Source organism: Lagenorhynchus albirostris, chromosome 12 (genome assembly GCF_949774975.1).
Source record: "Lagenorhynchus albirostris chromosome 12, mLagAlb1.1, whole genome shotgun sequence".
NCBI lineage: Eukaryota > Metazoa > Chordata > Mammalia > Artiodactyla > Delphinidae > Lagenorhynchus > Lagenorhynchus albirostris.
In genome coordinates this window covers 57,128,565-57,150,885 of record NC_083106.1, presented here as the reverse complement: position 1 = coordinate 57,150,885, position 22,321 = coordinate 57,128,565, and the positions used below count along the sequence as shown (strand labels likewise).

The following is a 22,321-nucleotide window of genomic DNA, read 5'->3' as shown; positions in this document are numbered from 1 at the left end:
GGGCAAGGCAGTGCTTACTCCCCTGCAGGGACCACCTCTAGGAATAATGTCACCTCCAACCTAGGAGAAAGATCCACTCACAGGGAAAGAGAAGCCATTGTAAATTTACCCCCCAAAATACAATGGAATCAGGACTTTCCTGGTGGCGCAGTGGTTAAGAATCCGCCTGCCAGTGCAGGAGACACGGGTTCGAGCCCTGGTCCGGGAAGATCCCATATGCCGCGGAGCAACTAAGCCTGTAGTACACCGCAACTACTGAAGCCCACGCACCTAGAGCCCGTGCTCTGCAACGAGAAGCCACCTCAATGAGAAGCACGCACACCGCAACAAAGAGTCGCCCCCGCTCGCCACAACTAGAGAAAGCCTGCGTGCAGCTACGAAGACCCAACGCCGCCAAAAATAAATTAATTAATTTAAAAAATACAATGGGGGCTTCCCTGGTGGCGCAGTGGTTGAGAGTCCGCCTGCTGATGCAGGGGACACGGGTTCGTGCCCCGGTCCGGGAAGATCCCACATGCCGCGGAGCGGCTGGGCCCGTGAGCCATGGCCGCTGGGCCTGCGCGTCCGGAGCCTGTGCTCCGCAACGGGAGAGGCCACAGCGGTGAGAGGCCCGCGTACCGCAAAAAAAAAAAAAAAAAAAAAAAAAAAAAAAAAAAAAAAATGCAATGGAATCTATAGGCATTTCTAAACTTCATATTTCTCCGTGGAATCCTTTTTTGCCAAAGCATCACATAGGACCAGAGACCAGTAGAACACACTTAAGATAATGCTGTTTTAAAGTAATATTCTAGAACCACCTATAAACACATGTACTGTTCTCCTGGAGATAATTTAGAAATGATTTGGCAAATATAAATGTATTATTTTCGCCAACACTAATGTCAAAAACAGTAACATTAGTGAGGACATTAAATCAATTCCATCAGGTTGCCTCACCAGAAGCACCAGAGTTTCATTCCAGCGAATAAATGTCTGAACTTCAAATAAAATCTGTGAAATCACTTTCAAGTCAATGGGACCAGTCTGTAAACAAAATAAAATGTACACCTGTTACTGCCATTCATTTAAGTAATCACAGTTTATAAATTTACACACCATGAAAAGCTTTATTCATGTTCATATGGTGTGAAAATTGCAAGAAAAACTTCAAATTAATTACCTTTTTTAAAACAAAGCAATTGAATTTTATCACAGACAGAAAGGGAATTTATTCACATGCCATAAAACTTCTGGAAATACAGTCACGAAATATGACTTAGGAAAAGTGGCTCATGCCCTAACATGTCCCCAAAATGCAGAAGCAAATTCACCGGCCACAGCTGCAATCCATGGTCTTACAGCTTTGGATCTGGTCCTCTCCCCAGCTTAGCCTTTGGAAGATCTCAAAGGTAGATTTGACCCAACAATATGTTCTGTTTTTCTGGGTTTAGTCAGAAATATCCCCCAGGATCTACATAATCTGGTGACTCAGACCAAGAAGCTGAGCAGGTAAGGCAGTTCATCACACGTTTCCCCTCACACAACAGGAGTAGACACTGATTGAACCACATCTCAGAATCCATCTGACTGAAGGTGACAGGGACTTCTGGGACTGAATCACTTTTTTTTTTTTCTTGGAAGTCTCTTTTTATTTCGCACTGAAATAAGCTGATTAGTATGTAGAAAAGCAGCAGTCCCTTGATTTTCACAAATGTGTTTTGATTTTTTTTTATTCTGGGCTTCAAGTCCCTTCCTGCATACATTTAACTCCAGCCCACTCCGCCAGGGGTGCATGTATTGGGTCGACGATTTGGGAGGGAGATGTACTTCTCCCTGGAATCTTGCTTACATTTGCATCTGAAAAAGACAAAAATGCTTTTGAGTAATTAGTCATCTGAAATTCTGCACATGAGGAAAAAATTTGCTTTTGGATATTTATGGGGAGAAAAAAATCTATATGGACAATGAATACAGTATTGATGTGTTGGGGGCAGGGATGGGGGTGTAGCACATTGTGTTGAATTTCATGCAAACAGTGCTAAAAAGTAACATTGCCACTTTCTCATAAATAGTAGCTACTGTGGAAAAAATAGCACAAAGCTTTTTTTCCCACAACTTGAATTTCTTATATTAATTCTGTGATTTTAAAAAAGCCCTTTCTTTTTGACCTGATATTTTCATGCCATATTGAAGAAACTCATGATCAATATGTATTGATTTGATCACTAATTGCATTAATTTTGCTTTAGAAATTAGAAAGGCCCTAATGAGAATGTGAAGTCGCTTCAAGATAGTACATTACGGGTGGGCTAATTTAGCTGGACTCTGTGCATCAGATGATTTCATTATGAACTGTCAATTACCATACAAACGGATGAGATAAATAGCTTTTTTTCTGAGCAGATTTACATTTTTGAATTCATCTATAAATTTCAAGAGCTTAAGTTAATTTATATCCTACAACCATATTTAATATACAAATAGTTCAATCATGAATGCATTATCTGCATAAACCTTTACTCCAGGCTTTCAGATTATGCTTTGAACATGGGAAAACTGTTTTTTTTTTTTAAAAAAAGTGTGCTCCTATTGCATTTACTCTCTTAAAGAAAAATACGAAATGAACATTTTTGCTAAAATTTTCCATACCATTGCTTAGCAACTGGTGCAATAAAACCAAGAGACCAAGATGTATAATGTTATTCAAGATTTATAAAATCATAAGGATATGAAATAGTCAAGCTGATTTTGAAATTGAGCGCAGATGCTAAAATAACATCCCAAGAAGCAAGAGACCATAGAGGCTTTTAAATTCTGTGAGTGTATTTCTGCTGTTCTTAGGAACCTACCTGTTCAATGGAATTAAATGAAAAGACTCCAGAAGGAGAGTTCTCTATGGTAAAATTCTATCTAATTTGGTCTTTGGGAACTTGAGTGCAGTATTGGGGTATTGGGGTATATGGGAGAAATGTGGTGAGAGGCAAAAGTGGAGAAAATTTTAAGATGTCCAGAATTCTGGGGTATTTTGAAGAGAATCAATGCATCAAAATAAAATCCATGAAACATTTCACATATAAATATTTGAAAGCTCATTCTATTCTCAGAATGTGTATCTATCCACACCAAAGAAAATGAAATAGCAAACACTAGTGGATCCTTCACGCAGCCCTATGAAGTTCTGAAGCGGTACTGATGATGAAGATGCTTATCTACTTTGTTGAGATTTAGTATTTGATGATAAAAATCATGGGCACACAGCCTTGGCACCTAATTCCTACATTTATTATTAGTTTATAAGTTTTTAAACTTTAGAAAATAGTCCAAGGGCTGAATTTATTCCTCATTCATTATCTTGCCCACTGGCATTGTAAGACCCTATAACATGATATGCAAAAAAAAAAAAAATCAATGGATTGTGAACTTATACATAGTCTAGGATAAAGTATATTTCACAAGCAAAGCCCTTATGAGACAATTTCAAGTTGATGGGCTCACTAGAGATCAGCGACCTCCTGGGTACTCACTATGTGGTCTTGGATCAGCACCTAGGAGCCAATGTGAACACTCTGTCCCCACTGTAGACTTACTGAATCCATATCTGAATTTAATACGATGCCCAGGAGATTCGTGTGCCCATTAAACTTTGAGGACACACATCTAGTCTTTCATCATCTTCTTACAAACATGGCAACGGAGGCAAGGAAAGCTTAAGAATTGTTCAAGGTGACAAAAGCCAATTCTCATAGGTCTGTAAGGCTGAAAGCTCTGGTGGTTAACGTGTGATGCTAAGTAAACCCAGTCATGGATCAGGTCACAGTTCACTTTGTTGATGGTTGGATGCTGGCTGAACTACCAGGCAGCTTTGGGAATTGCTTGCCGTGGTTACAAAGCGCGTTTGGAGTATGTTGATGGATTAGTACTGAGGTAGCACCACTCCAAGCACAATCATTCTGAATTTCTGCTCTTCAGAATCATTTCATCAGTCCAGCCCATAAGTGTCCCCACACCCTGAGCCACTTTCTGTGTAGAAAATTCAAAATATGGGAGAATAGTTGTATCCTCAGTTTACCTACTCACAGAACAAAGTGTGACAGACAACTGTGACATATTTGTCAATATTTCACCACGTAGAAATGAGAACAGCAAGCGATGTAGTAAGTGGAGGAATTTTTAGTGTGGTTACCTACAGCTGAGTATGTGGAAGGCAAGTCAATAGTGGCCCAGTATAGACACAGCTGAGGGCACTTAATTAGTCACAATTACAACATTGTTCTAAGCTGCCTGCAACCTTGCTCTTTCCCTTTAGATAAACTCTTTTGAGTAAATACAATGTCAAGAAAATGGACAAGCCCTTTGACTTGCTAGAGCACCATGAAAGTGGTGTATTCTTCTTTCAATTGAAACGTGCTTTTTTCAACTGGACTTATTAAGGGGAATTAGACCTAACATTTACTAAAAATTCATACAGCCTACCATCCATACATTATTTATATTAGTTATGTAGTGTTAAATATGCAGCAAATAGTCTTTCTATAAAAAAATGTATGCTAATAATTATACCAAATCTTACAGTTAGAGCCTTTCAGAGAATAAATACCTATACATATGTTTTGAGAAATACATATTTATGTACATCACTATTTATACCAACTCACTGATGTTTAATCATTTATAAAGGAATAAAACAATCCGGTCTGGCTCACATGGATTAGACATGATGTAGAGATTGTAACAGATTATATATACATTTTGCATCTAAGGTAGTGTTCCTGTATGACATAAGAAAATGTATGTTAAAAAATGATATTAACAGACAATTGAAGTTGTGGGCGGGAAAAAGTGTCTAAATGACTTGGAGATGGGGAAGTCAGTTTCATAAGTTTTACAAAGAAAATTCAAACATTAGGGTTAGCATAACTTTTAAATACAAAGGAATAAAAAGTATGTAATTTTAATGAAATTTGGCGGAGAAAGGAAACATCAATATCATAAGTAATTATCTTTAAAAACATTTAAAAACTGTACTTTTTCCATTCTGCCACCTATGAAGGCTTAAGTCAGTATAAAGACTGTTCTCAAGAAACAGAAGCCATAGCAATTTTCTTTTCTAATTTTGCAGCTCTCATTTATTGCTTCACAGCAGCCAAAAATAAATGCTATAAATTTGCAATTCCATGATTTCCCAGTGACAACCTGATAATTCTGTATTTCAAAGACAAAGTGAGGGCTTCCCTGGTGGCGCAGTGGTTGAGAGTCCGCCTGCTGATGCAGGGGACACGGGTTCATGCCCTGGTCTGGGAGGATCCCACATGCCGCGGGGCGGCTGGGCCCGTGAGCCATGGCGGCTGAGCCTGCGCGTCCGGAGCCTGTGCTCCGCAAGGGGAGAGGTCACAACAGTGAGAGGCCCGCGTACAGCAAAAAAAAAAAAGACAAAGTGGGATGTATGTTTCCTGTTCCCGCACTGGGACTGGAGTTGGGTTTGGGGTTGGGATGAGATTAATTTGCTCTGACCCATTCACCTGCTCTACCTAGTTCTTTTGAGACCTGTGGTACAAGAAGGGCTCTAACTCATACTGGTCCCTCTGCAAGGTGTTCTAGCCAACTCCGCTAACCAGTCTCCATCAATCCATCAAAATTCATCAATGCCTTATTTTGCCCTTAACTAAACATTTTATGTTTAGTCGTATGGATTTTTCAGTGAAAAAAAATGTCTGGTTATCTGTTAAAGCACTTAGTAATCTTCACCTGGATTTCTTCACTATTTAAAAATATATATATAAGGCATTGCATTCACTGAAGATAATTAAAAGTGTGAACGGAATGGGAAGTATAGGGGACACGTAAACTCTTCCCCATGCCATCCCTCCATCACTGTGCCTCCGCTCCCCCACTTCCTCTTAGCTGCCCTTTGAGACACCTCTCAAATGTCCTTTTCCCTGGGGAGGCTGTCTAGATGGGTCTCCGGTAGCACTGGGGGTTGCCTGTTCTAAGCTGCCATGTTGCTTTTTACACACATATAATTAAGCCCTCAGCACACTGGGTTTAATGGTTTAATCATTAGAGCTGCGGTATCTCAACCATCTCTATCTGCAGTACCTCACAGCAAGACATTTTTATTAAATGAATAAAAATGTTGTAAAGGCCCTACAAAGGCATTCCAGATATTTGAATCTCTGTAAATCCAAAGATATTCATACTCTAGTCACTAATATGGTTCTTGATTGTTCTGTTTTGGAAAGGTGGCTTAAAACACAGTTTCAGCAGAAACAGACTCACAGATACAAAGAACATACTTATGGCTGCCAAGGGAGAGGTAGCAGGGGAAGGATGGATTAGGAGTTTGGGATTAGCAGATGCAAACTATTATATAGAGAATGGATAAACAACAAGGTCCTACTGTACAGCACAAGGAACTATACTCAATATCCTGTAATAAACCGTAATGAAAAAGAATGTATATGTATAACTGAATCACTTTGCTATACAGCAGAAATTAACACAACATTGTAAATCAACTATACTTCAATAAAATAAATTTAAAAAAATAAAATAAAATACAGTTTCAGGTTAGCAGAATGAGATTCCATTTTCCTGGTACTACTGCCCCTTGTGGCCAAATCATGTCATAAGAGAATAATCAAAGATAATGTAAATAGGTTGGGGCACAGTCCTTAGCCAGGGAAATTTGAACAGTAGTTTAATCGCTTTAAGCCTCAGTTTTCTCATCTGTGAAATGGGGATAAATAACTGTGACCTACTTCATCAAGTTGTATAAGTGTGAAAGTATTTGTAAAGCAGAGCACAGTCCATGACACATTATAAATGCTTAACGCACATAGCTAACATTATTAACAATATTTTTATTGGCTAAAGGCAATCCACAGCTTCTTGTATGCTTTGGAAAAGTCTCCAGTGAATACCTTTATTCTTTCATTCAACAAACATTTATTCAGAACCTAGTATATAACTTCAGTTATTCAACAAATAATTGGTACATACTAGGTGCTCTAAAAAAATAAGACATTGTTTCAGTCCTCAGGGAGCTTATAAGCAAGAAGGTCGATAAGGAAAGTACACAAATAACTGTCATACAAGGAAGAAGGCAAAACAGACCATGTGACTGACTTACAAGGCTAACTATGTCAGTCCTGCAGCCAGCAGTGCTCGCAAGAGACAAGGGCCAAGCATTTTCTTCTTTCTACCACCTGCATCAACACAGTACACATGTCACCCAAGGAAGGGAGGATGGACACAGCAGCCACTCCACCTCCCTGCCTCCTGCAAAGATGAGCAGGGGCGCAAACACTCTGACCAACGTATGTCTGGTATTTGTTGGCTTTTGCAGGAAATGGGGTATATGTAAAGTGAATCTCCTTTTATTTGGGGTGTTAGTCATCAGATGTGCGGGAGTAGAAAATGCTTGACCTATTAAAATAATAAGTATACAGGGACTTCCCTGGCAGTCCAGTGGTTAAGACTCCACACTTCCGTTGCAGGGGGTGCAGGTTCGATCCCTCCTCGGGGAACTAAGATCCCGCATGCTGCTCGGTGTGGCCCAAAGGAAAACAAAAAAGTAAGTATACAAGTTAATTTCTTCCCAAACTACTTCCAAGCTTCTTTGATTTAACTCGGCACAGGACCCCAGGTCACACCAGGCACACCCGAGAACTTGAAAATAAATGCTTTGCTGGTGGTGATGACTCCCTCGCGGTCTCACAGAAGAAAGGCATTAAAGCCCAAGAAAGGCTTTAGGACTCAGTGTTTATTTTTATGGAACTAGATTCAATCAGGGTAGTCATTTAATGAGTTCAGAGAATAACTGAAATGACTTTGGGCTAGAATGTCACTGCCCTACTATCGTATTAAGAGATGAACATTTTCTGCCTTTTATGGACTGGAGATAAACCGTCTCCCACCAGTTATTAGTTTGAGATTACAATCAGCTCCGCAAAAAGCGGTGCTCCAAATAAAGCTACCTAAACTCTTCCTTAACAGCACAATCTCACCATCCACGAAGCTTTCATGCTTACGACAAGTCCTGAGAGCACTTCTCAAAGCCCCGATTCTGCCCTAGGTTACCTGTGCACCTGGAGCCAAGCCGGGCCCTGAGTGTCTGGAATTCATCCTCCGCATTGCACCTGTACCCCTGGGGGCTGAAGTGCTGATTCCAGAGCTCCATCACGGGCAGGGCAGAGGATGAAACTTTCCCTCCACAGGTCGTCTGCTCGATGCCCAGTACCCGCTTGACCGGCTTCCTCCTCTGGCTTAGACGGGAAACCGGGAAACCGTAGAACCACGTCTGGCAGGTTGCTCTGGAACTCTCCTAGCAGGGCAGCGTTAAGAACGGTGGTTTTTCACATTCCTCACAACCAGCAGAGGGAGTGAAGGTTCACAACAAGTCAACTGGAACAAAATAGAGACTGTCTTTTAAATTCTCGTTGATCAAAATAAAATCTGCTGGCTGTGTCTGGGTGGAGAAGTGTGACCTGTGTGGTATAGGTGCTGGCGGCCTGCTGATGTTTTGCTGGGTGAGGGTCCAAATGTAAAAGTCACAAGGGGAAAGAGATAAAGTCCAAGAGGAGGCAAAGGGGCCCGCGGTGGCGGCGAAGAACAAGGGATCGGGGCCGCGGGGAACAGAACTCGGGTCTCCCTCACGGGACCCCTAGTTTATCGTTTCCAGTCATTCCCCCGAAAGCAGGCTGGGAGATAATCGATAAGCTTTCAAGAAGAAGAAAAACAGATTAACCAGCCGTGTTCTGGGTCCACCACCACCACCAATTCTTCCCTCCAGCTAGCTCGCCTCCATCCCCGCCACCCATCGGCTCGGCTACTTTCCCGGGAGAGAACGTGCCCTCATCCCAGAGCCAGAGCTGAACCTTTCACGCAGGTTACAGCAGCAGCCCACCATCACCTCGCTGATCTCCCGATCAGAGGCTGCCTTCTCATTCTACTCCGGCCCCACTGGCTTCCTGGCCATTCCTCAAAGGAGTCAAGTTTGTTCCCACCTCAGGGTCTTTGCACTTGCTGTTCCCTCTGCCTAGAACATCACTCCTTGAGGTAACTGCAAGGCTCATTCCCTCTTCTGTTTGCCTCACCAATGTTAATTTCCTTGACGACCTTATTTCAATTGCAACTCATCCCGTTTCCACTGTCCCTCCTGCTTTATTTTTCCCCATCTACATACCCTATTGTATGTCTTACTCTTTGTTTCCTGTCCTCCTAAATGCAGGGATTTCTGTCATTTTGCTCACTGCTGCTGGATAAATGAATATGTGAGTGAATGAATGAATAAAAGAGTGAATGAGTTGGAAATTCAGTTATATATGCAGCATTCCAAGAAAGAAATGCAAGTATTTTCTAATGAAAGAGACATTATGTGCACATTGGGATTCTTTCAGCTTTACCTAAAAATGACTTGTTTCAATCACTAGCATCCGTGTTGCTATATTGATTGAAGTTCTAATTATTTGGCTCTTAGAACAAGTATATTCATAACTTTACCGTATTGTCACAAATATCAGTTCCTCAGTAAGATAATGCTCTAGTCACTTCCTTCTACCATAATGTCTAATTACCTCTCTTGGGGTCTCACATTTCTTTGTGAAAAGCTAACATAGCTGATATATAACACTCATTCACAGTCTTTGTATGTTTGGTATGTGTGACCAAATGCCTTTTAATATGTTCCATACTGATATTACATGAATATTAGTGAATAGTCTAGTATAAATATCTATGAGACCGCTTAAGTAAATATGTGTTTAGTTGGTTATGTTTTATGCATATTTAGAATTCGTTTGCATTATCCAACTTCACATGTATTATTTACCTAGTGGGAATACTCAGCTTTCTGCCACTCTATTTTATCCTATGTACAAATTCACGTATGTTTTACAATATGCATAACGCTTCCACTAAATCATCCTGATGTTTGGTATATTTATCATATTTTATGAGGTGCTTATCTACAGCTAGGCGTTTACTTAATCACTCGTTTTTTGTTTGTTTTCTTTTTGCTTTTCCTCACTGTAGACAAGTATCTGTTGGGAAAAAAAAAACAATTTGTGAGAGTCCCCAGAAAGCGAGTAAGCTCCACAAAGAAACTTTCATAGCAGATTTCCTGAAGAAAAACTTAATGTGTCAAAAGTAAGTAAAGCATAATTAATTTCTTGAAAGTTTTGTTTCCTTCTCCAGCTCATAAAAAGAAACCTCTCTTGAATAGCAGTCAGAGTGAAATCTAATTGCATAATATTTATTATTTCATTCTCAATTTTAATTGCTGCAATTAAAATAGTTAAGTGTTTAATGGCTTTCCACTTCACATTTTAAAAATCTGGTCATTTATTTGAAAAGGTTAAATCTGAAGAACTAAAATTGAGAATAATTTAGAAGCTAAGGGCAGGGACGGGGGGGGGGGTGGATGAATAATTTGGTTACTTTTTCCTGTTCAATCAGCGCCTCATGAGAGTTTAGGAATAATTCTATTTATTTGTCTTTCTTATGTGAAGCTAACATAGGTGACCTAACGCAGGCCCTTATATCCAACTAGTTTGCTGGCTTGTTTGCAGACTATTTGATTATGTTCTTGATTTTTTTCATTAAAACCTTTATAAAGGCTAAGTGGCAATTTCATGTTGGAGAAATAAAGCAGTGAAAATTACTGTCACATATCTATCACCTAAGTGGAGTACTCGGGACGCCGTGCTTCAGTACCACAGCTTAGTATGTCAATGCTGTCAAATAATGTAAAAATCTTTTAATAGATACTTTGGACAGGAATTTCTCTGCTATGTTTAACCTAGAGGAATACACGTGATTGCAATTTAAATTGCAGGAAAAAAGAATTTTTTTTTTTTTTTTTTTGGCTGCGCAGTGCGGCTTGAGGCATCTTAGTTCCCTGACCAGGGATCGAACCTGGGCCCGGCAGTGAAAGTGCCAAGTACTAACCACTGGACCACCAGGGAATTCTGCAGAAAATTTTTGTATCTGTTTGGAATTCAAAGGAATTTATTTTGATGGATTGATTCTCTGCCTTAGAAGAGAGGTATTTAGAATGTTTTCAGTTTTATTTAGAAGTTGCCAAAAGAGAGAGGTCTTGTGTACCCTTCACCCAGCTTCTCCCGTGGAAAAATCTTAGATAATTATAATACTTTAATAGATTTTAAAAGTGAAGATACTTTTGATAGGCCTGTGCCTTCTGAGGCAGGACAGTTATAATGACACAGAATCAAGCCCACGAATTATCTCTGAGAACCAGAAACCAAATGCCATGATTCTTGGGGCAGCCCCAAGAATTCAGCTGCAATGCTCTGTATTTCCATCTGGTTTACTTAAATGAGTCCAGCCTATAATTTGACCTATTAGCAAAAGAGAAAAGCAGAAAGAATAAAGCAGAAAGGAACACACCTTCCCCTCCCCCTTCCCACCCATATCTGTTCCCCTTACCAAAAACAGTATTACTGGAGAGATGTTTACGAAACCTGTGATTTCTCAGGCTTATTCAGCTTTGTAAGTTTTGGGGGTCTTGTTCTCACTGTCATTCAGAATGGACACTCCAGGAGGATGAGAACCAAGTCTGTCACAGATCTGTCCATCACCTAACCATTGTTTTTAATTTTATAGTCAAGTATTATGTAGCCATTTCTCTATTAAAGACTGCAGATTAAAAAAGAATCTCCTGTTTTTCTTGAATAGAGTAGAAAGAGTTATTCTATCTGAAAAGATGGATTCTACCTTGCCTGATGAATTGCTGGGGGAAAAATAAAGTTGATTCAAAAGTAGACTTGCTGCCCTCTTTTATTTTTTCTCTTTGGTTCTGAGTCCAAGAACCTTTAACCTTTGAGTCTCTTGGAATGAATTTGGTCTCTTGTCTCATTCTGTACGTAATCCCCTTGGGTAGTTGCCTCCAGGCTTCAGCATCAGACATGACATCAAAACCTTGTGGCTAGAGCAATTAAAAACAAGGTAATCTCAAGGAAATATAAATTAAACTACATTCAATATATATCCACCAGAATGGCTAAAATGAAAAAGACAGAAAATGCCAAATATTAGTGAGGAAGTAGAACATTTGGAACTCTCTTATATTGCTGGTGTGAGTATGAGTACATACAACCACTCTGGAAGCTGGCTTATCTACTAAATCTGAACATAAGCACATCCTATGACCCCGAAAGTCTACTTTCAGCTTTATATCCAACAGGAGTGTGTGTGTGTGTATACTTTCACCAAAAGAGATGTACTAGAATGTTGATAACAGACGGTTCACAATAGCCCTCACCCCTTCCTCCAAAAGGGAAACTATTCAATTGCCTATCAGCAGCAGAGTGAATAGATTGTGTTGTATTCATCAGTGGAACACGGCACAGCAGCAAGAATGAACAGACACAGTGTATGATAAATGCGGATGAATCTCATAAACAAGATGAAGAATGAAAGGAACCAGACCCAAAATAAGACGTCGTGTATAATTCCATTTACATAAAGTATAGAAACAAGCAAAACAGGAGACCAGCTATTCTTGGTGAGGAGGGTTAGTGAGAGGAAGGGGCCACAAGGAGACCTTCCAGCGGCTGGTCATGTTCTGTTTTCTGATCTGGGTACCAGTTACACAGGGGTGCTCAGTTTGTAAAAGTTCATCTTCGTATACACTTTACTTCTCCAAGAATATCACCCTTGAATAAAAAGTTAAAAAATAAAAACAAGGTGTCGTCTCCTGCTGGCTTCCTCTGGTTTCTAGCCTTCCTTCAGACTGGCGCCCACCCTTCTCCTACTTCTGTTATGCGCAGAGCAGGTGCAGCTCAGTGCTTGTTTTTTTCTTCCAATTGCTGTTCCCCTCCTCAACGTGACCATCTGTTGGCTGGAGGAGAGGGCAGGGCCACTGGGAAAGCAACAGGGAAGGGGAGCAGGGACCTTCCCTGCCCAAGTGGGAAGGTCTCCCCCCACCCTCCAAAGAGTTATGCAGACCTGACAAGGAAATAGAAAAGTCCTTCTGCATGTAAGGTTTAAAATCTTGTTTATGAGAATCTGCTTCAAAATGAAATTCTCCCCAGTGTAAGTCACTTATCCCAGTTCAAAGGCTAAAAATAATCTTTACTAAAAAAGTCATTTAAAGTCTCCTTAAAATACATCTTTTAACTCTTTAACCATTTCAGCAACACCATCTCTCTTTTCCTTTGTTTTCTCCTTCTCTCTTTAAAAATTATACTTTTAAAATGATTTTTCTCCATGTCTTTTCAGGCATAACAATTTAAGAAGTCTCCCATTTTCCTTTAAAGCAGTGACTGCAGATAGAACAATTGAAAGTCCTTTACCCTGGTACGAAGTAGTCGCTTGTAAAGGATTTTCCAGCTTCATTTGCCCGGGAGAAGCCCCTTCCCCTCCAATTTTTGTAACAGTTCTGTATCTTTTCTCTGTGATCTTGGCAGTAATGGCAACTTTTTAACACATATTCAGCCAGTATTTCTTTTCTGAGCACCTCCTTGGGACCCGGCACCATTGTAAGTACTGAGGACATAGTGGTGACAAAAGAGATAATTAAGCAGAGCTTACATTGTAATTGGGATGAGTGGAAATAAACAGGTAATTGACAAAAAGAAATATACTATCAGAAGGAAATTGGGATCATGAAGAAATGGAATCAGAATGATACTAAAAATCATATGTGACTCCTTGAAATGGGTGCAGAGGGAAGGCCTCCTTGAGCATGGAATGCCTGGGTTGAGTCCTAGGTGACAAGAAAGAGCAGCCATGAGAAGATTATATTTGAGAGAGCATGAGAAACAGGCTGCAGAGAACATCAACTAGCTGCCTCCTTCAGACCAGCCATTTCCCCCAAATACAGACGCTAGAGCATGTTGTCTTGTTGACTACTTTCCAAGGAGAGAATTTTGCAATTTGATGTCCATATCTATATTTATATAGATCTATATAAATACAAATATATATGTAAATCCATGAAAATACTTCTGAGAGACCAAGATTTAAAATAAGTTAAATTTAAGGAAAATATGGGCATAAGATATGAGATAATAAAAAAGTTTAAATAACCTTATTTGGTTAATACTCTATTCCTATATTAAATGAAGAGAAAACTTGTTACCATTTATAATTTTAGGTACCTATACATAAATACATAGAAAGTTATAAGCTATCTCAGTTCTATTAACTAAGGAGAGTTCTTGAGGGCTATATCTGGATAAAAATACAAATTCATGAACTGGTAATTTTTATAGTTCCCCATCACAAGCCATAACTCAGGGGATTTACATGGGGCATCTGGTAATCAAACTAAACATTCCCAGTTCCAGATGCAAGACATAATTAATTGGCTAACTGCCTTAAAATTTTAGGCCTTAATGTTTATTAAAAATAGATGGTGAAAAAAAGGAAAAAAGTTTAAAATTTTTTTTCATTTTTTCTGAAAAATATCTTTATTATCACTATCTTTAGCAAATTTGATTTTAAAATCACTTACTTTCTCCAAGTTTTGAGGTGGAGAAAATATAATACCGTAGTATCATGGGGAGGGGGAGAATTTCAATATTGGCCAAGAGAATTTTGAAGCAGTGAACTGGGATAAGAAAGGAAGTGAGGGGTGAGTGAAGGTCTCAAGTCAAATGGGGCAGAAGAAAGGACCCAAGTAGTTGTGACAAATAGAGGGAGGACAGCTGCTGACCAGCCTGGTGACCTTATTTATTATATGCAGAGGAGAGCTGGCCAATGACTGAAAGGAAGAAAACCATATCCTCCCTTGGGGACAAGGTATAAAGATCAAGGGATCTGTGAAGTCTTGTGTGTCTCACAATGATGATGACGGTGATAATGACCCAGCAGTCCCTAGAGTGTGACACCACAGTGAAGGGGAGGAAAAACATACCCACAAGGAAATGAGGAGCATTTTGCAGTAGATGGAAAGGCTTCATTTGATTTCAAACACTTTTGACAAGGAACCCACGCCTCTCCCAGATTAGAATTGTCTCCCTTCCTGTCACATCCCTTGAGTAGAACAAAATTTAGGGAATGTCCATAGGGTTAAGATTCTTTGTATTAGGGAATGGGGGGGGCACCCATGCACTGGCAGCTTTTCCTATCCTCCTGTGAAAATGTACCATATCCCTCTCTTAATAAAAAAACGGAGGAGGACAGAAGAAGTTTTAGACAGAGGTTATTACCATAATGCAAACAGTATTCTGAGTAAAAGGAAAGACGACTCTAGAAGTATGCTGTCTCTTAACAATACAAGGAGTCAGAGGAAACAGATGTTCCGGCTGTTATTCAGTCTTACACACCCACTCTCTTTCCTCATCACCTTCTCCATCACTTCTCAGTCATGAATAAGTTACAGCACTGACCACATTTTACTGTGTTTTGAATTCATTTTCATGGATCTATCTATCCATTTGAATAAAAATGCCCTGCTATATATCTCACAAAGAAAAGACCTTCTAAAAATGTAAAACCTTAAGCACAAGATGAAGAAAGGCATAAGGAGAATTTGGGTTTCAGGACTAATGCTATTTTTGTGGATTCTTCCAAAACAAGATGAAGCATGCACATCACCAGATAAATGTGGGTTTCATTCTATCACAAAAAAATTAGTCGTGAAACTGCATAAAAATTATTATCTTATTTTGGAAGCAGTAACACTCAGAAAGCATGCTAAGTGTGGACGACAGAAGGCCACCCATGCCCTGATGTGTAATGTGAAATGAGGACCCCGCAACAAAGTAGAAACTCTATACACTGAAACCCCACCTCACATGTAAAAGCATAAATAACAATTGCTGAAAAACTCTCTTCTCTGCAAGGTGTTTAGGACCCAAGATACTACTGAGATGAAGAGTTAAGAAAAGCGGTCACAGCCAGTGTTAGATTGCACATAACAGCTGCCACTGAGTCTGCCTGTGAAAGGTGTGAAAGCAAAGCTCACACATTGGTTCCCACATCCACAGCCTCCCTTAAGGGCCGCTGTTGGCAGCAAGAGTCAACTATGCAAATGAAGTGAGTCATACTGAACAGAAACAGGCAGCCAGGGCAGGAAGCCTGTGACATGTCACAACCTCTCAGATGCCCTGGTCTCCTTCTCCTTCCTCCTAAGGTAAACCATTTGGAAAACTCTGAATTTTTTCTCATTATGAATTAATCTCAAAAAAATAGAAATTTTATTGATATTTCTCCAATCATCATTCCACTTACTCGTATAGACTGTTATTTTGGAGGCTACATTGCTAAAGCAACTGAGAGTCCCCAGATAGAGAATGATTTTGGAAATAAGGCTAATTCTGCTTAAGTACCATTTCATTTCAATTGAAGAAGACACAAATAAAGGGAAAGATATTCGTTGCTCATGGATTGGAAGAATTAATATTGTTAAAATGTCCATATTATGTAAAGTGATCTACATATTCAATGCAATGCTTATCAAAACTCCAATGGCATTTTTCACAGAAATAGAATAAACAATTCTAAAATTTGTATGGAACCACTAAAGACCTTGAATAGCCAAAGCAATCTAGAGAAAGAAAGACAGAGCTAGAGACATCATGTTCCCTGATCTGAAGGTATACTACAAAGCTATAGTGATCAAAACAGTAAGGTATTGGCAGAAAAACAGACACATAAATCAATGGAAAAGAACAGAGAGTCCAGAAATAAACCCACGCAAATATGGCCAACTAATTTATGACAAAGGAGGCAAGGATATACAATGGGAAAAAGACAGTCTTCAAAACATGGTGTTGGGAAAACTGGACAGCCACATGCAAAAGAATAAAACTGGGCCATATATCTTACACCATATACAAAAATTAACTCAAAATTAAGTAAAGACTTGAATGTAAAGCTAGAAACCATAAAACTCCTAGAAGAAAAACAATCTCCCTGAGATTGGTCTTAGCAATGTTTTTTTGGATCTGACTCCAAAAACAATTGCAACAAAAGCAAAATGAAAAAAATGGGACTACAGCAAACTAAAAAGCTTCTGCACAGCAATGAAACTATCAACAAAATGAAACTATCAACAAAATAAAAAGACAGTTACTTAATGGAAGCAGATATTTGCCAACCATGTATCTGATAAGGGGTTAATATCCCAAATATGTAAAGTCATACACTCAATAACCACAGCGACAGCAATAACAATAACAACAACAATCTGATTTAAAAATGGACAAGGATCTGAATAGACATTTCCACATCACTAATCATCACGATTATGCTTCTGCCTCAAGGATCTTTGCATTTGCTATTTCCTCTTCCCAGAATCTTCCTCCAGATTTTCGCATAGCTCACATCTTCACTTCCTTCAAAGCTCTGCCGAAGCCTTTATAAACTATCACCCACATATCCCCATTCCTTTCTAGCACTCATCTTTCTTTTTATAATAACGCATATCACCAACTGGGGGAATAGGGCAGTGGACACAGGACATAAAAGCCAAAGTGGACCCCGAGTGAGTGAGCCCCTCGGGAATCAGTAAGAACTTTCTCGAGGATTTTGGGGCCTGACTCACTCCTCCATCCTCCATTGTACTTGTGGGGTAGAGAGGCTTCAGTGGCGCCCTCTGTGTTACTTGACCAAACTTCCCTTGTATATAAAGCCTCTTTTAATGCTAACCTTTACAGAAATGTAGTGACTTGAAGACAAATATTAAGTTACTTACGAACTATGTCCAGGCTAAAAATAAAAAGGTAATTTCACCATTGTCTTCTAGAAAATTATTTCTTCCTTTCTGTTAAAAAGGTTTTCTTTCCCCCTCTGTGTTTGCTTCGGTGCCTCAGATTTCTTTTATTTCCCTTAAAAACAGAAGAAATCTAGAGTTAAAGCGGGTCTAAAACTGAGTAGTGAGGAATGTTCCTCATTGTCTACATATATTCATTCTATTTAAAACATAATGAACTTTATGTACATTAAACACGGACTTATCTTGCCAGTTCATATGTAACTTTTAAAAAAAATTTTTTTTACCTGGACCATTTTTAAAGTCTTTACTGAATTTGTTACAATATTGCTTCTACTTTTTATGTTTTGTTTTTTTGGCCACGAAGCATGTGAGATCTTAGCTCCCCAACCAGGGATCAAAGCCACACCCCCTGCATTGGAAGGTGAAGTCTTAATCACTGGAACGCCAGGGAAGTCCCCACATGTACCTTTTAGTATTACTCTGATATTAGAATTTCTAAGTTCAAAGAATTATTTTTATAAAAATTTGGAGATGCAAGCCATATTATTCTTTTTTTTTTTGCAAGTCATATTCTTGCTACCCAGTCCATAACAATATTTCCTGGTTAGTATCTTCATATTAAAGTACATAGGAAATTTATCAGACCTTATTGCAGCAATGTCTAAGTTACTGTTCAAAGCCTTTCTGTAGAAATGTGGTAAGAAACATTATTTGAAGCAAGCATGGCATTGTCTGGAGCTCAGAAGTCTATTTTGAAACAACAGACTTTCATGTAAAAACAATTTGATACCCTAATGCGTTTGAAGTCATAGTTAAACACACTTAACCCATCACACATCCCAGAATTAGTGTGCATACACCACGATTATGCTATTGTTGAAAAATACATAATGCAACTTGCAGATCTACGAAGGTGGTCTAGAGGAGAGCCCCCTTCCTTTACACTGCTCATGCTGTTGATCAGCTGCTCCAGTGAACCCAGAAAAGTTGACAATTAATGATAGGGACCCCAGGGTTTCACGAGGGTTTGCAGCTGTGATTCTCCTGGGCTCTGGCAGTGCCAGGATTAAGGCTTATTGGAGCTGCTGATGCCTGTGCTGTCTTGTCTAGCATCCTGGAAATGAAAAGGAGACAGAAATTGAAGAAAGGAGGGCTTGTCTCAGATAGTAACTCTTACCTCCATCAGCGGAAATGAGGTCTCTTCCCCAGCCCCTTCAATGAAATAACTCACTTCCATAACCACTGCTCCCCACTGCCAACCACTGACCCCTCTCTGCCACTCTCTTTTACATGGTCCTCCAATTCAAGAAATAAAATATTTAGAACAATGACACAATCCCCCACTTTCATCAAACTTTCTGCTTCATGTGATGCTACCCACTAGAATACCTTAAGCCGAAGAAAGGTGATAGTTTGTTTTTGTTTTTTTTGTTTGTTTTTTTTGCGGTACGCGGGCCTCTCACTGTTGTGGCCTCTTCCATTGCGGAGCACAGGCTCCGGACGCGCAGGCTCAGCGGCCATGGATCACGGGCCCAGCCGCTCCATGACATGTGGGATCTTCCCAGACCGGGGCATGAACCCGTGTCCCCTGCATCGGCAGGTGGACTCTCAACCACTGCACCACCAGGGAAGCCCCTTCTAGTGTATTTTAAATTTCAGTTATTGCATTGTTCATCACTGTTTGTTTGCTCTTTAGTTCTTCTAGGTCCTTGTTAAACGTTTCTTGTTTTTTTTCCATTCTATTTCCAAGATTTTGGATCATCTTTACTATCATTACTCTGAATTCTTTTTCAGGTAGGCTGCCTATTTCCTCTTCATTTATTTGGTCTTGTAGGTTTTTACCTTGCTCCTTCACCTGTAACATATTTTTTGGTCATTTCTTTTTTGATGGGTGGGGCTGTAATCCTGTCTTGCTGGTTGTTTGGCCAGAGGCATCCAGCACTGCAGTTTGCAGGCAATTGGGTAGATCCGGGTCTTGGAGCTGAGATGAGGACCTCTGGGAGGCCTCACTCCAATTAATATTCCCTGGGGTCTGAGGTTCTCTGTTAGTCCAGTGGTTTGGACTCAGTGCTCCCACAACAGGAGCTCAGCCCTGACCCCCGTCCTGGGAACCAAGATCCTGCAAGCCACGCGACATGCAAAAGAAAAGAAAAAAAAAAAAAGGAGCAGTACAATAACAAATAAAAAATAAAATAAAGTTAGAAAGATAAAAAATATACTAGGAAAAATAAAAATACAGTTGAAACAACTACAACGAGGTATAACAGAACCACAACAGAAAAAAGAAATTAAAAAAAAAGGGAACACACCAAAAGGAGCAGAACAATAACAAAGGATAAAGGATAAAATAAAATTAGAAAAATAAAATATTTATTAGAAAAAATAAAAATATAAATGAATTAGCAACAAGGTAAAACAGAACCACAACCTAAAAGAAGAAAAAAGGCTGGAAAAGGCCTTGGCTGTGGGTGGTGGAGCTTAGGCAGGGGCAGGGTTTATGGTAGGGGCGGGGCCCAGGCTTAGGACCTGAGCAGCAGCGGAAAGGTAGCACATCCTGAGCCAGGCCTCTGGAGTGTGGAATTCCAGAGTTTGGAGGTAAGGCCCTGGGTGAGGGTGTGTGTGTGGAGTTTAGGCCCAGCACAGTTGGAGGAGGTCTCCGAGTGCCACCTCTAGAGGTAGGGCCCTGAGTGGGGATGTAGGGGCAGGGCTTAGGCTCTGCGATGCTGGAGCGAGCCTCCGAGGGCAGGAGATTAGGTCCACGAGCCCAAGAGGCTCCCCGGTGCCCAAGTGGGCAGAGAAAGCACTGGCCACACCCCCTTCTGTTTCTCTGCTCTCCTGAGCGTCTGCCCCAGTCACTGCTGAATTGTGGGTGGGTCCCACCAGGTGTGGGAACTCCTCCCCTCCCCCCACTGCCCCCTGTTGGTCCGGCCTTTACTTTTGCTCCCCCTTCTCTCCTTCCCACTCCCTCAGGACCCGCACAGATGTAGGGGACCTCGGTGGGCAGAGGATCAGGCCTGGGATCTCAGCATGCTGGCTATGCTCCCTTCTGATCCTCTGCCCTCCCAACGGTTCCCCCCTTTCCCACTCCTGGCGTGGGATCCCTTCCCCCCCCCCCAAGCTGCCCCTCAGGGGGACCGTTCCAGCCCCACCTCCACTTCTCCTTACTGCTCATTCCCTCCCACATCCTACCTGGTCCCTGGGGGTTCCTCCTATCCCCCTAGGCGTCCGTGGTCCCCCACCAGTGCCTGGTAGGTGCCCTAGTTGTGCAGAGACTCGAATTCCACATCCTCCTAGTCCGCCATCTTGACTCCGCCCACTATAATAGCCATTTGATGTCCAAAATGGTTTCTTTCAAGATCAATAATAACTGACATTTATTGAACATTTACTATTGAACACTTAACCACTATTTAAGCTTTTTACTTGTATTTACTCATTTAATCCTCCCAGTAACCCAATACTTAGGTATTATTATATTGGGGATTGTTATTCGTATTTCTCAAGTGACAAAAAGATTAAGTGATTCAACCAAGGTCACACAGAAAGTAGCTGAACAGGAACCAGACAGACTGGTTGCAGATTTGTAAGATTTTTTATAAGCTTTGTTTCTTTGAAACAAAAAGATCTATAATTGTAAAGCGTAAACAAAACTTAACGGCACACCTACTTTAACACAAAAACAAACAAACAAAAAACAAAAGAACAAAGGCAAAAGCCATTCAACGGTGTGCTGACCATGGTTTTCACTGTTGAACTCTTTCAAATTGTGCAGAGCACTCCAAAAGGAGACAACTGAACCCGGACCCAGGTATGACTTACTGGGCAATCACATCTCATCCATTCATTTACGATTTGACGGATAGGACAAGGAACAGAAACTTAACAGTTAAATGGCAAACAGCTGCTGTGAGTGCCCCTCACCCCCAAACAACTACAGAACTCCTACTCTCACACCTTGCTATGATCTTTGATCACAGCAATAAGACTAAGATATTTCTGATGGAGTTAAATTTAAATTTCCCAGACAGATATGTAGTAAAAATATAGAGTTCATCTTTCCTTTAAACTATGTGAAACAAAGTAGGACATATTGACTTCACTAAGCATGGGATTTCACAGTGGATGGGCCTAACCAACCCTAAAATGTAATAATCTTCTGACCAGTTTACAAGTGGAAGGACATCTTATAGTTTGGTCCATAAGTGAACTTGGACAAAGAAACAAATACAGGGATATAAAAATACAGGGATATAAAAGATAAGAGTAAATAAAATAGGTATAATACTGTACTGTTGCTTAGGGAATAACACACACACTCACACATGGAAAATTAATGCAACAATTATAAATTGGACTATGGTTTTAAAGAATCAAATAAGGAACTCAGATGGGAAATGCAGGGGCTGGCATGGAAATGATGAAGAGATCTATTTTAAAAAGAGATGACAGGGTAATAGAAGAACTCTTGTGGGTGAAACCCATACTGTGAACATATTTCCATATCAATAAACATAACTCTACAAGGCTGTTCTTAATGTTGCCCAGTAACTCGTAAAATTGTACAATGCTTTATGTGGTATCAAGGTGTCTCTGGCTTGTTCATTTTTGTAAACACATTTTGTGTGTTTGTCTGATCCTTTCCTTAGGGTAAATTACTTA

The 22,321-nt window shown here is 40.2% G+C and overlaps 1 long non-coding RNA gene across 1 annotated transcript in view; it reads left to right on the top strand.

Moving 5' to 3' along the window:
• LOC132530560 (uncharacterized) overlaps window positions 1-22,321 on the top strand; it is a 105,059-nt gene that overhangs the window by 61,603 nt on the left and 21,135 nt on the right. Inside the window, exon 2 of the long non-coding RNA XR_009543819.1 lies at window positions 10,012-10,125. This is a non-coding gene — a long non-coding RNA (uncharacterized LOC132530560). The remainder of the gene's footprint in view (window positions 1-10,011; window positions 10,126-22,321) is intronic.